Below are 15,734 nucleotides of genomic sequence, written 5' to 3' on the forward strand. Positions count from 1 at the left end.
AAAAAAAAAATTAATTCATTTTGTGTTAATTTTCATAACGCGATAATTTGCTGTAGCCTCATTGCACGCAGAATCATTCTAATGGAATGGAAATCCAACAAACACCCCCCCTTCAGGAGGTGGATACAGGAGGTGTTGTCTTTGCTACAGCTTGAAAAAATAAGACATACACTGAACGGGTCTTATGACAAGTTCACCAAAGTATGGTCTCCCTTTATTGAACATGTAAAGGGATTGACTCTTTGAGATAACACCAACCTGATTGATACTGTAACTCCCTCCTCACTGGCATCACCTCCCGCTCCCTCCATAAACTGCAGATGGTCCAAAACTCAGCCACCCGCCTCCTCACTAACACCCGGTCCCGCAAACACATCAATCCTGTCCTCCACTCCCTCCACTGGCTCCCGATCAGGGAACACATCAACTTCAAAACACTACTCCTCACCTTCAAAGCCCTCCATAGCCTGCCCACCCCCCCCCTACCTGACTGACCTCCTTCTCCCCTACCGCCCCACCCGTTCCCTCCGGTCCTCTTCCACTCTTTCCCTCACTGTCCCGTCATCCAAACTCAAAACTTTTGGTGACCGGGCATTCTCACAAGCTGCACCCCGACTCTGGAACTCCCTCCCTCAGACCATCAGAGATTCCCTCACTCTCCACCTTCAAATCCAGACTCAAAACCGAAAGGTTATCCTATAACCTAGTTATATGAATACTGGCTGAGCGTCTCGCTCTTCGCCATTATGAGATATCTCTTATCTCCTAGCACATAATGTGCTCACGAAACAACAAATGCACTCACATGCACGTGACCAGGCCACGCCCCCGCATCCCACTATATGACGCCGGACATGGTCACACACTACCTTCCTCAGAAAGATTTCCAACACTGAAAACCCAACCAAGGGACTTCAGGGCGCTAAGAGCGAGACGCTCAGCCAGTATTCATATAACTAGGTTATAGGATAACCTTTCGTTATATTATCATACTGGCCAATCGCGGCTCGCTCTTCGCTATTATGAGATATGGGGCAGAGTAGACGCGTGGCCCGACAAGTGTACCCCCTGAGGGCCCGTAAGCCCCAACCAGGGAGGAGGGGAGTCCCGTCCACCCGCCCGTCCTAACAAAGGGGGGGAGGCAGTCAACTCCACCAAAGTGCGAAAAAGGGGGAACCAGACACCCCTGAAAAACGCACAGCACAGGCGGGACCACATGTGACACAGCACCCCGTGGCACACACCCACACACCCCTGCTAGCCCACCAAATGGCGGGATGCAGAAGAGGTCCCAGACCTCAGAACCGCCTGGGAGACAGAACCCCCAGTCATGTCCACGAGGCAAAACTTAACGAAGGGACCCGGGGAGGACCAGGAGGCCGCAGCACAGATGTCCTCCACCGAGGCCCCCCCTAACAGGGCGACAGAGGCCGCCACTCCACGAGTGGAGTGTGCCCTGACGCCCCCAGGGGGGACCTGTCCAGCCAACGTGTAGCAAAGGGCAATGCCCTCGCACAACCAATGTGACAGGCGCTGCTTGGACAGTGCCTTACCTGCGCGAGGACCACCGTAACAAACAAACAGTTGATCGGAAGCCCTGAGATCCTGCGTCCGACTGAGGTAAACCCCCAGTGCATGGACAGGACACGACAGATGAAGGCTCGCCTCTAACTCACTAGCGTGAGGAGGCGGATGAAACGCCTGAACCACAATATTCCTGGAGCGAAAAGCCTCTTCCGGCCGTGGGAGGCACTAAAGTGATACCCAGCCTGGCGAGGGCGGGGCTGGGGGAACTCACGCTGCGACCCCCTGGGCCTCGAGTTCCCCCCCTGACAACCTTTGTCGTTGACAGACACAACACCAGGCTCACCAAACACAGACGCAGAACGTGTGGCGTGGGAGCCGCTTGACAGCACAGCATTCTCATAGGCAGACCCAGGCCTAGCCAGTAACTGGGTGTCAGCCCCTGTCCCCATGAGAAGCGAAACGTGGGGCCGGTTGCGCGCGGGTGGGACACCGTTCAACCATGCCAGGGCAAAGGACCGATGCTACCTGGCCCTCAAGCCACGGCACACCTGCCTTGCGCCCTGTTGTCAGCCCATCCACCCGTATAAAGGGTAAATAAGCCTCAGCAAAACCCCCCACATTAGACACCGATTGACTTCAGCAATGAAACGGTTAAGAGGAGGGAAGAGTGGCGACAGCCCACGGCGGGGAACAAAGGAACGGCGTCCCAGCATCTTAGCATTAGCATTAGCCGTGCGCTCCAGGATAGCTGGGGAAACATCCAAAACAGAGTCATGACGACCATGTTTACCCAAATATCCTGCCCCTCGCGCCAATACATAACTCGGATGTCTCACGGGACAACGAGCAGTATCACTCATGCTAGTAGCAATGCCTGTTAGCGCAGGCCCTACCTGTGCACGACATAGCTCGACTGCTAACCGTCGCGCGACGTCCCTCGATCCGCTGTCACGAGATGAGGAAACCCCAGGACAGGCCCTATGCGCTGTTAGGATGTGCCGAGAAGATTCCAGGGGCTGGTGAACCTCTGGCGAAAACCAAACATTGTGTAATTTTTCCCTGCGTTTCATAACAGCTAGTTCACGGAGTGCACTGCTACTTCCGTGTTGGAAACAAAAAGAGGAAGGTAGAGTGTGTGACCATGTCCGGCGTCATATAGTGGGACGTGGGGGCGTGGCCTGGTCACGTGCATGTGAGTGCATTTGTTGTTTCGTGAGCACATTATGTGCTAGGAGATAAGAGATATCTCATAATGGTGAAGAGCGAGACGCGATTGGCCAGTATGATAATATAACTACCTGTTCTCCCTAGCATTCAACCTTCCTTACCCATAACCACCACCCTCCAACCCGCCACCATTTTCCCCTGCCCTACATTCTCTCCTCTCCTGCCGCCTCCACCCCCCTTGGTTTTCCCTTACTCTCTTCCCGACTGTTTCCCCTACTCACTCCCGTATTTGTTATCCGTTATTCGTGGTTTTATGTTCCTGTGTATTCTTATTGTTCTCCGTTTCCCTGTGGTTCTATGTTTCTTTGTTTCTTTTTTGCCTATTGTCAGCGACTTTGGGTCTTTGAAAAGCGCTATACAAAATAAATGAATTATTATTATTATTATTGATGATATATTTACTTTACAAACAACACCTATACTATGAATCCCCTTTCTGCGTATATGTATGTATGTATGTGTATATATGCAGGGCCGCCTGGGAGAAATGCGAGGCCCTGTGCAAGATTTAACGCGAGCCCCCCCCCCATACAGTCAACATATTCTTAAATAATAGCGCTGCCCGAGGCGGGGCATGATACAGTCAACATATAGCAAAAGAGAGAGCGAGAGAGAGCTCCCGTTCTACAGTCAATATACAGTGTACAGAGAGAGAGAGAGAGAGAGACACATTGGAAAGAAATTGAAATGCTATTTGGCCCTAAACAGAGAGTACACAGTGGCAGAATACCTGAGCACTGTGACTGAAGATCCTTGACTATACAGACTCAGCGAGCACAGCCTAGCCATCGAGAAAGGCCGCCATAGGCAGACTGTGTGTGTTAGAAAGAGAGAGAGAGAGAGAGAGCATGTGTGTTAGAGAGAGAGCATGTATGAGAGAGAGAGAGAGAGAGAGAGAGAGAGAGAGCATGTGTGTGTGTGTTAGAGAGAGAGCATGTATGAGAGATCCAAAAGGACAAAGATCAACACTTAAATCCAAGAGAGAGAGAGAGAGAGAGAGAGACACATTGGAAAGAAATTGAAATGCTATTTGGCCCTAAACAGAGAGTACACAGTGGCAGAATACCTGAGCACTGTGACTGAAGATCCTTGACTATACAGACTCAGCGAGCACAGCCTAGCCATCGAGAAAGGCCGCCATAGGCAGACTGTGTGTGTTAGAAAGAGAGAGAGAGAGAGAGAGCATGTGTGTTAGAGAGAGAGCATGTATGAGAGAGAGAGAGAGAGAGAGAGAGAGAGAGCATGTGTGTGTGTGTTAGAGAGAGAGCATGTATGAGAGATCCAAAAGGACAAAGATCAACACTTAAATCCAAGAGAGAGAGAGAGAGAGAGAGAGACACATTGGAAAGAAATTGAAATGCTATTTGGCCCTAAACAGAGAGTACACAGTGGCAGAATACCTGAGCACTGTGACTGAAGATCCTTGACTATACAGACTCAGCGAGCACAGCCTAGCCATCGAGAAAGGCCGCCATAGGCAGACTGTGTGTGTTAGAAAGAGAGAGAGAGAGAGAGAGAGAGAGAGAGAGAGCATGTGTGTTAGAGAGAGAGCATGTATGAGAGAGAGAGAGAGAGAGAGAGAGAGAGAGAGAGAGAGAGAGAGAGAGCATGTGTGTGTGTGTTAGAGAGAGAGCATGTATGAGAGATCCAAAAGGACAAAGATCAACACTTAAATCCAAAGAGAAGAGGGTCTATACCAGAGAAACCAAAGCAGCAAGGAGCCAATGGCCGACATCAGCTAAATAAGCTAGCCAGGTACTGTGACATACACAGCTTTGGCCAACGGCCCAACGCTACCCAAGCTACACAAACGACCAAGACATTCACACACAGCACATGTCGTATCTCCAAATTTTGTGAAGTAGCATATGTTTTGCCTGGAAAAAAACATCGTTATTAACAAAACATTCGGGAGGGGAAGGAAGGAAGAGTGGGGTAATGTCATGACATTTTCATTAATCTTACCTGCACCAAGGAACGCAGGGCGAAAGGCCGTAACACAGGTCTCCATGTTGACGAAAGGCCTCTCGCTGTCGGGACAAAAATAAGCTGCTGCCAGAGCCTTGTCATGGTGCAGGCCCGACTACATCTTCTGTCAAAGATGATGTCGTAGTCAGAGTGCCAGAACCCCCTGCTATTCTCACGGCTAATGTCAATGGTCGTAGCACAAGCTAACAGCTAACTCAAGGCTAACTGATAGCATCAAACGAACGTTCCCAGCCGAGCGCAGCCGGCAGTTAACGTCGAAGCTAAACAGCTAACTGGCTAACAGTTAGCTCAACCAGGCTATCGCTAACCATTAGCTAACGCAGAAGCAAGCTATGCGGCTACATACAGCCAGGTGCTGACACCAGGCACACACCGTTAGCTACTAGTAGTACTATTAGCTAGTCGACCAGTTTGGCTCCAGAGAGAGAGAGAGAGAGATAGATCCACGGCGGGAATATAATAATAGTTGACTCACCATAACGCAGTATCAATGCGGCGCCAATGGTAAAGTTGGAAGGAGACTTTCTTGGCCCACGGTGTAATTTCTTCTGATCCATGCTGCTTTTGAAAAGACATCCACTGGCTCCTCTGAATAGCGCTGAATTAGATCATCCCTCTACCTCGTGTGTGAGCCCGGAAACACTATCCTAAAATCTGTAGAGCAGCAAAGCCGCAGAAACCGGAAAACTGCAGTCTGCAGAGCCGCAGAGGCAGGAACAAGTCAGACACATTCTACAAACGTGTCTAATGTGAAATATATAAGCATATAAGCAAAACTAGATTTTAGGTCTGTGATGAAAAAGGGCCTTTTTTTTTTTTTTTTTTTGCGAGGTCCCCCTTCCCGCGAGGCCCTGTGCGACCGCACTGCTCGCACACCCCCTGAGGCGGCCCTGTATATATGTGTATATATGCGTATGTGTATATGGATTGTTAAGAGCTACAAGCTGTCTCTATCTATCTCAATCATCTACTTGAGATAGAAGCCTGTGGCCGCTCGATATCCCCCGGCGAGGTGCTAAACTCGCCAAGTTCTCGAGTCAATTACTATTTCTGTCAAGTTTACTTCATAGTCACTGGTCTAGTTATATCCAGTTGATATGAAATGTAAGCATGAAGAGTTGTTAATCTCTTCTTGTTTGTAATAAACCGAATGTATGTCTAGGAGAACTCTTATATGCCTATAATAACAATAATATTATTATTATCATTATCATCACCGTCCTCATTTGTGAGGGAAGGCATCTAGCCTGTAGGCATGTACCGTCATTTTACGTAATGCCTGTTAGGCTGCTTCTCTGGAAGCCTGATGATCTTTCGTCACCACCACCACCATCATCACTGTCCTCATTTGTGAGGAAAGGCCTGTTAATAACATATATATATATATATATAATATATAACTTTTAGCTGAAAAGCATTAACCAGTCAATTGATTCAATCTGTATTAGGTTACAGTACATTATAGTCACCTTCAATAGGAAATCAGGGCGGCGGCCGGCATCGTGGCACATTGCTGGCAGAAATCAGTCCAAGGATTCAATGGATAATTAGAAAAAAGTAATCTTTATTTCAATGAAGTTACAAAAAAGGACTGTATTGGATATATCCATTACAGTTTAAAAGATTATATAATACAAAACATCTCATCTCTAAGATCGCAAAGGCCTAACACGGCTTGTGCCTGCCAAAGCAAAATCCTGCATCTTGTCTTCTAAAGTAACAAATGGAAAAATCCGAACATCTGAAAAATCTGTCTCATAGCAAAAAACTCCCTTTGTCATTTTGAGCAAAAGAGCAAATGAGCTAAAAAACAAAGCTTTGTCCGGGGGACTCTACTTTGAAAAATAGACCGATTCCGTTCCTTACGGTATCGGCCGCTAGAAGAAAGTGTCTGCAAGCAAAATCTGAAATTCTGAGCTCTCGAAGTAGGAGCAGTCATTTTTATATCATATCAGGACCTCTTTGCCATTGGTCCAAAAAACAGTGATGTAATTTCACTAGCCAATCAACATCTCACACATCAGGACTGACTCTCCTCCCCTCCTAGTTGTCATTGGCTGCCGTCTATTCCACTGGATTGTAACTTGAAAAAGTACTTGTAACGTTTTTGCTGGAACAGAATACGATATTGTGGAAAGTCCCTCTGGAGCAGAGAGGCTCCGTACATTCCTCTTAGCTCCAGTCACAGTAAGATAAGAAGACGAGGCAGACTGCCGTAATATACAGTACATAGCCCAACACATACATATACAGATATATACAGATACACATACATGTATAATACAGTACATATATATATAGTACATATAGTATATACATATATATACACATACCTGTACCAATCATTGGTTATATGTCTACTCTATGCAGGCAGGACAGGCAAGGGTTAACATGTGCCAACCTGCTCTCAGCTCGGGCTGGAGCTGTCTCCAAGGCCAAATTCTTAGCTCCAGTCACAGTAAGATAAGAAGACGAGGCAGACTGCCATAATATACAGTACATAGCCCAACACATACATATACAGATATATACAGATACACATACATGTATAATACAGTACATATATATATAGTACATATAGTATATACATATATATACATCTCTAGGAGGTCTAGGAGGTCTAGGTCTAGTTCGGTCTAGGAGGTTCGTCCCTTGGGTACCGAACTCTCTCCCTAGATCTTGATCTAGATGAGGACCTTGAGGATGCTCTGGAGCTTGACCTATCCCGGTCTTCCTCCATTTCTGAGTTCTGATCTGGGTCAGTATATTCCTTTTTGCCATTCGCTGCGTCGTCCACTGACTCCGGGGGACAGCCCCCCCGTCTAAGAATGCTCCTGTTCGCAATGGCTAGTTAGCCAGCTAGTCGCTCCTGTTCGCAATGGCTAGTTAGCCAGCTAGTCGCTCCTGTTCGCAATGGCTAGTTAGCCAGCTAGTCGCTCATGTTCGCAATGGCTAGTTAGCCAGCTATTCGCTCCTGTTCGCAATGGCTAGTTAGCCAGCTATTCGCTCCTGTTCGCAATGGCTAGTTAGCTAGCTATTTGCTCCTGTTCGCAATGGCTAGTTAGCCAGCTATTTGCTCCTGTTCGCAATGGCTAGTTAGCCAGCTATTCGCTCCTGTTCGCAATGGCTAGTTAGCCAGCTATTCGCTCCTGTTCGCAATGGCTAGTTAGCCAGCTATTTGCTCCTGTTCGCAATGGCTAGTTAGCCAGCTATTCACAAAGTAGAGTTTTTCTACTTAAGTTCTGACTTTAAGTAAGCATTTAGTTACTTCAAGTTCAAGTGACTTTAGGGCTCCCTAGCCCTGTTGGTCGCGAGTAAACGCCACTTCAAGTGGTTTCTTATGAACCCTCTCTTGTTCCTGATAGATTTTTTACCTCTTAGGCTGTCTGCTGCGCTTTGCAGACCTCTACGTCACTCATTGTTCCAGATCTCGAGCACTTAGGAGGAGTCTTGGTTGGAGAGGTTTGCTTGCTGATAAGACCAATCTTGAGTAAGATTTGAACTCAAATCTGTAATAAATTTTACTCCAGAGGCACCTGACAGCAGTTACTTCAGTTCATATTCTTTCGGCTGTTAATACCTATTCAATTAGTATACAGCCCAACTCACTTGAACTCATGTTCTAAGCCCCAGAACCTCCGATCCGTTTTGACAGACCTATAAACCAGTGACTTGGCCGCCTAAGCACCACAGCGTCCTGTATGCTGAAGCTTCCAAGCCCCCACAAATCTGATAGGCCCGTCGGATACAGAGACCCTGATGCTCGCTCTGTCCCCCCGCGTCAAGGTGCTAAGTTTGATGAGAGTTTGCAGAGTCTCAATTTTTATCCATAGGCGCCGGTGAGTGTACATCTCATGCAGCTGATATGGTTGGTACGGGTGCTAACCTACCAAAATAGTTACTGTCAGGTAATCCCTTTTGAATGAAATAGATTACAAATTCTTTCGTCCTCTTTACTCTGGTTTTAGAGAAAAGACAGACATCTTTACATAGTATACTTAAAATGTATACAAAATGAATGTAGTATTCTATGTCATGTTTCTTCCTAAATGACAATAACACTATATATTATTCCTCTCGACAGATGAGCTGAATGTCAAGTGCAGTGTGCACTTGCTTGAGTGTCATGTGTCAGGGCCCCAGAAGGTAAGGATACTATTGATTCTCCTTCCAGGCTTTTGATTTCTCCCTTTTTGCCCTCATCTCTGCTTGCTGTTCTGGGGTTAGTGCCCCCCAATCGTCTGCAGAGAGGTATTTGATGTCGGAAGACTCCGTTTTCCTTGTTCTAGCCTTAGCTGGTGGCTGTTGCTGGGCTTTGGGAGGCCGAAGTTGAGCCTTTTCATCTCGTGGGTTCTTCCCTTTCCTTTCCCCCTTATTGTATCTGTGTTGAGAAAGCATTTTGACTTGGTCATACAGCATACATTCAGTACGTAACTGGTCTCCTGACCATGCTGCGCATTTGGCTGCCAGAAGGTTACCCCCTGGTACACCTATGAATAGCTTTTCAAGCAGTAAGCCTGATCCTTGCCTAGGTGTTCCACGTATGACTGATTCTGCTGCAACAGTGAGAGACAAGCTCCCGTCTGCACCTGTGGGATTAGTTTCTCCACCATGTTTTCCCCTGGATCTTGACCGGGGATTCTTACTTCTATTTCCATCATTTGGGCCATTGAAGCCCCTTCGGGGATCTCCAGTCCTTTGAGGTGTCTCAAAATGCGAGCGGCATCCGGGTCATCATAGAGAGGTGACCCATGGAAAATCTGAGCAATCCTGTGGATATAAGCAGCCTGGGTCTCCCCTCGAAGCATTTCTGGGGCTAGTTTTTTGAGCACTTGGGTTTTGCTTAACAAGTCTTGTGCTTTGTTGCTTTCTCCATATTGGGTGCTGTCATGCAGACTCCTGCCTGTATGTGAACTCTTTCCTCTCGGTCTGTAAATGTCTCCGGGAGATTGGGCTAGTATGGAGTGAGGGCTCACTTCCGGTCGGTGTTCCTCTGTGCTGTGTCTCAGGGCTCGGATTGGGCTTATGGACGGGGCCTCGTTCAACCAGTGTCTTTCTCTCCTGGCTATTTCAGCCATGGCCCTGTCTAGCTTGTACACCTGTTCACGTAGTATGTCATAGCCTGCATGTAAGTATGCATGCTCGTATGGTTCTGTTACCCCAGGGTGAGACAACACTTTTTCTGCCACGGGTGACCGGGCTAAGGCCTGAGCCGTTCCCCATGTCACGGGATATGCTGGCATAATATCCCCTGTTTCCTTTCCTTCCAAGTCTCCTTCACCCTCTTCGGAGACGTCCTCCAATCCTGAGCTCCAGGTCAAGCCCGAGGGTGACTGAAAGGTGGTGCCTTTCAGAGTAGGCCCCTTGCCTATAGGTCTCAGTTTGACCGGTTTCGCTCTCTTGTTTAGAGGTCTAGGAGGTTCGCCCCTCGAGTACCGAACTCTCTCCCTAGATCTTGATCGAGATGAAGACCTGGAGGATGCTCTGGAGCTTGACCTATCCCGGTCTCCCTCCATTTCTGAGTCCTGATCTAGATCAGTATACTCCTGTTCGCTACTTGCTGGGTCGTCCCCTGACTCCGGGGGACAGCCTAGAAGTCTATGGATACTCCTGGCCTGAGATCGCGCAGGTTCCGCCTTTTCAGGTGCGAACTGTACTGTCGATCTCCTGGGTGTGAATGATCTCCCTCTCTCCGCTGCTCGGGAGGAGTTCTGGGAGTTGGACCTTTCTTTCCTGGGAACGGGTCCCGACCCCTTAGGGTTCGGAGGGGGAGTGAGAGGTACCAATGCAGGCTCATCATCCTCGTCTTCCTCACCCTCCCCTGCTCTATCCAAGGCCAGGGTTATTGCCTCATGGTCCCTAGGTTCCACCATGAGACGGATCTCCATGTGCTCTGCACTCCTTAGGCTTGAGATCGCGCTGATTACGGCTTTCCCCAACCATATGCCTCTTTGGCCATATCCTCGAGACCTGCCCCACATCAGGTTTATGGCTAGTCGGTAGGGCATGTCCTTAGTACCATGGCCAGCATAGATTTCCCTTTTCTGCAGTAGTTCCTTTATAAGGGACACCAGTCTGTCCCAGTTTATGTGTGAGGACTTTATCTCCTTGTATTGGTCTTGGCTTAGTGTCACATGGACAATTTTCTCCATGTGAAACACCTCATAATCACACTCTGTGATTACTGCCTTGCCTGGTTTCAGGGGCTCTTTGGTCCTTTTTTCCATTACCTGTTTCCTCAGGTTCCGGTAGTAGGAGCCTCCTGCCGTTACCATGCTTGTTTCCCATCTACCATAGTTCGTCAATGACGGTCCAGTGAAGGTGAGGATTGACCATGGTGTATCAGAGTTATCGGTCCAGACTGGGTAGTTAGTGACTGTTATGTCTGGTGATTGTCTGTGAGACCTTGTAGATGTCACTCTCACCCCTGAGTGTTCACCACAGGGAGATATATAGGTTGCTCTCGCTTGCCTCACTTCCTCGTGAACACGTGGTCCTGGGCTTATGCACTGCGGCCGCCTCTAGGAAGTGCGCTGCCGTCGGCTTCTTTTCTCAGCTTTTTTGTGCGGACGAAAGTTGAAACTTTCTCAACTTTCAGAGCGATGCGCTGGGCTCATTTCAGACAACCAATCACAGCCATTCATCTACCACTCTGTTTGTAACCTGACACCGGAGCTGCCTGCCTGTCTGGCTGTCTCCCACAGACCATTGAGATTCGCGACAAAACTAATAATAATAACTACACGAATACACTACTAAAAAGCTAATAAAAAGCAAAGGGCGAACTGTGGTGTCAGGCAATAACTATATATATAATTAATATACAATAAAGTTATTCAAATATGCTATAATATGTGCAAAACCGCGGCATGGCTGTAGATTTCTTTCTGTCATCTACGATGCGCTGCATGCCAGCTCTGCCGGCGCACTGCCAGCATGTTTCACGGAGAAATATGCGCTAGGTGGACGCGGGCCCATATGCAGTAAAACATTGACAGGTAACACTGAGCTCATCCAAACACTGAACAAGCTTGGGCATGGGGTCTCTTACTCCCAACTTGAAGATAATGACACTGCTCTGTCTCCAAAAGCTAGCATAGAATAGAATAGAATAGAATAGAATAGAATAGAATAGAATAGAATAGAATAGATAATACAGGTGCAGCTCGATAAATTAGAATATCGTGGCCAAGTTATTTGATTTCAGTAATTCAATTCAAAAAGCGAAACTTGTAGATAATAGATTCATTACACACAAAGTGAAATATTTCAAGCCTTTATTTGTTTTAATTTAGATGATTATGTCTTACAGCTCATGAAAGCCCAACATTCTGTATCACCAATAATTTTTTTTAAATAGATGTATTTTTCTTTTGTATATAGAAATGTTGGCCTTCTGAAAAGTATGTTCATGTATGTTCACTCAGTACTTGGTTGGGGCTCCTTTTGCACAAATGACTGCATCAATACAGCTAAATATATAGACTTTTCCACGATATTCTAATTTATTGAGCTGCACCTGTAGAATAGAAATACTTTTATTATCCTGTGGGAAATTTGACACAATCGCTCAACATTTAAACATTTAGACAGAACATGTCAAGTTGCCTAAGAGTAGAGTCAAATAGAATAAAAATGGAATAAAATATACAGTAAATAAATACAGTAAAAATATACTGAGTCTACAGTAGGTGTAATATTGCACAGTGCTGTTTCAAACTAAGTCCAGGAAGATGGTAACTGCCACTCTGTGCTCAGTGATGCAGTGAGCAGTGTTGGGCAAGTTACTTTTAAAAAGTAACTAGTTACAGTTACTAGTTACTTCTTCCAAAAAGTAACTAAATTACTTACTCAGTTACAAATTATAAAAGTAACTAGTTACTTCAGAAAGTAACTATTGCGTTTCTTTCAAGTAATTTTTTTACATAAACAACATACACAAATCTAAACTATTTTAATGTTGCTGTGGGACAAAGTGAGACTAGCCTCCAATCAAATGCCATGTATGTAGATATTATAATTACTATGTTTATATAGTGGATCATACAAATACAAACACAATAGATGTTTTGGAACTTTTGATATGTATTGCCCCCCAACAGGCCACAACTGGGCAACATTAAATTATGCTTGTTAAGCACTATACCAGAAATAAATAACATATATACTGATTGATTGAACATTTTAATTAACAGATTGCAGAATGGGTACAGTACAGTACAGCTCAATACACACAATTGTTAGGGGGATGCAGATCAGAGAAAGGCTTTCGTCTTGTTTACATCAGGGTCCCCCATTTTCAATTTATGACATACACAACATACAGATATAAGAATCTAATCTAATCATCTAAACAAATCTAATCATGACATTTAAGACATGCATGACATACAGATATATATATCTCTGAGCAGCTGAAGACTGCTATTAAACCAGGAAGTGCAGCACTATGTCAGCAGAGTAGAGCCTCCAATACGGCAGTTCCCTGCGCTGCAACACAACTAACACAAGAGTGAACAAAAAACGCTCATGGACTGTCGTTGACTGCTCGATTGTGTTGTTCGTTGGATTCGTTTTGGATTATTGGATTATTTGGGCTCGTACACGGACCTGCGGTCTCACGTTGACTTAACTCGGTTGTGTTGTGACTTGTCGCTGTGTGTCAGACTCTGGAGGCACCCGCCCACCTCTACCTCTGATTGGCTTACCATGACATTTTACTCAACCTTAGCCAATCGCTCGCTGCCCACTAACCAAGCAGGAACAGTATGCCTCTCGGCGCAGAGATCTGTCTGATGAAAAAAACAGCTTCAATCATCATAGTAACGCACCGCATTTCTTGGCAGTAACGGTAACGTGTTATTAAGATTGGAAGAGTAATCGTTACTGAAAAAACTAACGCCGTTATTCCCATCACTGGCAGTGAGGCACAGTGATGCATTGTATAGTCTGATGGCTGTTGGAATGAAGGACTTCCTGTGCCATTCAGTGCTGCATTTAGGTAGTGAGCCTGGCATTGAACCTGCTCCTCCTGTCCGCCAAGTCTGTGTATAGACAGCCTCAAACCAGAGAGTTGTACTTCCAGCATCCACCAATCCTCATGTCTTCACCAATCTTGCATGGGACAATATGGTGATGGGCAGTAGCTTGCTACAAGTAGCGACGCTACATAGCTTAACTACAATTCTCAGTAGCGTGCTGGTAGCTTGCTACTTTTTAACCAGGGTAGCAGTCTCTGTAGCGGAGTTATTTATAGAACGAAGTAGTAACGTAGCGACGAGAAACGTTACACGCTACTTTCGAGAGAAACAATCTAGACTAGAATATCTGCGAGGAGAAAAAAAAATCCCCGTAAAAACCCATTATGATTGGTTGTTTTGTTTAGATATGAGCGACGACTTCACGATTGGGTATGGTAGGCCAAAACGTTATGGGTAGGCCAATCAGAGGCAGGATAGGGCGGGACTCCAGCCGCAAAGCAGGAAGTGAAAATCAAAACAGACGTATTGAATGAATGCAATTTAACGGATTACATGAACAAGAACGACTCTGCGCAAAATGGCAGAGGGGTTCGATGGCATTGATGAAGATGATGATGTCAATAACAACAATGACTCTCCATGGCCCTATCTGGGACACATTTATGAGTTTGACTGAAAAAACGGCTAAAACTATGCTGCTCTCAACTTGAAGACACATTCAGGTGAGCTGATGAAAATCAACTGTTCCCAAACAGCATTGATTGATTGAAAACTTTATTAACAGATTGCAGAATGGGTACAATACAGTACAGCTCAATACACACAATTGTTAAGGGGATGCAGACCAGAGAAAGACTTTTGTCTTGTTTACATCAGGGTCCCCCATTTTCAATTCATCAGGACATATATGACATACATGACATACAGAATTTACAGATAGTCAGTACTGCTGCATCTATACATTTATGACATACCACACAAGTCAGTACACTTTGTCAACAGCTTTAACTAAGATAGCTGCTATCATGATGTTTCACTGTAGGCAGAAAATGAACAATATGGGGTGGAGAAAAGAAAAAAGAGGGAAAAGCAGTGGTTCTCAACCTGTGGGACAGGACCCCCAGGGGCGGTCCCCACATGATTTTGGGGCCATGGAATGTTTTGTGAGTTACATATTTAAATAAATTTGGTCATTTAGCTGACACTTTCATTGAAAGCAACTTACAAATTGTGTACAACAAGTCAGTAGGAGTGGTACATATCTAGCAGCCAAGGATAAGTAGTATTGTTTGTCAGTGTCAAGCTTGAGTGTTATACTCTGAGTACATACTGTAGTAGTATAGACATATTAGCATAGTTGGTAGTAGTATATACATGGTAGCATAATACTAGTAAAATGAAGTAAAACAATTCAGATATTGAAGACACGTAAATAGAATCCAAGAGGCGAATGTTAACGCCGCCATTTTAGTTCTGGGAGATTTCAATAGCGCCAATCTGAGAAAGGTATTGCCCGACTTCTATCAGCATGTGACTTGCAACACCAGAGGCGGTAACATCCTAGATCACTGTTACACGCAATTTAAAGGTGGCTACAAGGCTCATTCTGATAGTGGCTTCGGTAAGTCAGATCACGCATCAATTTTTCTTACACCGAAGTACAGACAGAGAATTAAAAGTACTCCCGTAGTCTCGCGAGAGGTGCAGAAATGGGATGTGACGTCAGAGGATACGATCCGGTCAGTGTTTCACAACACAGACTGGAATGTGTTCCGCGACACAGATAACATTAATGCCTACACGGAGACAGTGCTGGACTATGTTTGTACTAGGGTGAAAGAAACAATCCCCACTACCAAAATGAAAGTTTACCCAAATCAAAAACCCTGGGTAGACAAATCCGTCCGTGAAGCTCTGAGAGAGCGCACCAAAGCATACAACGACGGCCTAGAGGCAGGCAACATGAATGACCACAAGGTGGCGCGATACAACGTAAGGAGGACTGTGTCA

This window comes from Notolepis coatsorum (genome assembly GCF_963971535.1).
Source record: "Notolepis coatsorum genome assembly, chromosome: 16".
NCBI classification, from domain to species: domain Eukaryota; kingdom Metazoa; phylum Chordata; class Actinopteri; order Aulopiformes; family Paralepididae; genus Notolepis; species Notolepis coatsorum.